This window comes from Arachis ipaensis, chromosome B10 (genome assembly GCF_059453495.1).
Source record: "Arachis ipaensis isolate K30076 ecotype BB chromosome B10, ASM5945349v1, whole genome shotgun sequence".
Classification (NCBI taxonomy): domain Eukaryota; kingdom Viridiplantae; phylum Streptophyta; class Magnoliopsida; order Fabales; family Fabaceae; genus Arachis; species Arachis ipaensis.
In genome coordinates, this window is record NC_142435.1 from 87,302,732 (window position 1) to 87,303,508 (window position 777).

The window sequence follows — 777 nt, forward strand, 5'->3', positions numbered from 1 at the left end:
ATGGAAGAAGCATCTCAATTCCTACAATTGGAACAAACAACTTTGAGCTTACACGTCAATTAGTTTCTCTAATGCAGCAGAATTGCAAGTTTCATGGACTTTCATTTGAAGATCCTCATCAGTTCTTGGCTGAATTCTTGCAGATCTGTGACACTGTTAAGACCAATACGGTTAATCCTGAGGTCTACAGACTTATGCTTTTCTCTTTTTCTGTAAGAGACAGAGCTAGGATATGGTTGGACTCACAACCTAAAGAAAGCATGAACTCTTGGGAAAAGTTGGTCAATACTTTCTTGGCCAAATTCTTTCCACCTCAAAAGTTGAGTAAGGTTAGAGTGGAAGTCTAAACCTTCAGACAAAAGGAAGGTGAATCCCTCTATGAAGCTTGGGAAAGATACAAGCAATTGATTAGAAGGTGTCCTTCTGACATGCTTTCAGAATGGAGCATCTTATGTATATTCTATGATGGTTTGTCTGAATTGTCCAAGATTTCATTGGACCACTCTGCTGGTCGATCTCTTCATCTGAAGAAGACGCCTGCAGAAGCCTAGGAACTCATTGAAATGGTTGCAAATAACCAGTTCATGTATACTTCTGAAAGAAATTATGTGAATAATGTGATGACTCAGAAGAAAGGAATTCTTGAGATTGATACACTGAATGCCATATTCGCTCAGAATAAAATATTGACTCAGCAAGTCAATATGATTTCTCAGAATCTGACTGGATTGTAAGCTGCATCTGGCAGCACTAAAGAAGCCTCCTTTGAAGGAGAAG

General features: G+C 38.9%; 1 non-coding gene across 1 annotated transcript; it reads right to left on the reverse strand.

Moving 5' to 3' along the window:
• Nucleotides 1-326: 326 nt before the first annotated feature.
• LOC148580754 (small nucleolar RNA R71) lies at nt 327-435 on the reverse strand. The gene has a single exon (XR_015896194.1). It is a non-coding gene; the product is annotated as a small nucleolar RNA R71 (small nucleolar RNA).
• Between the last annotated feature and the right edge of the window lie 342 nt (nt 436-777).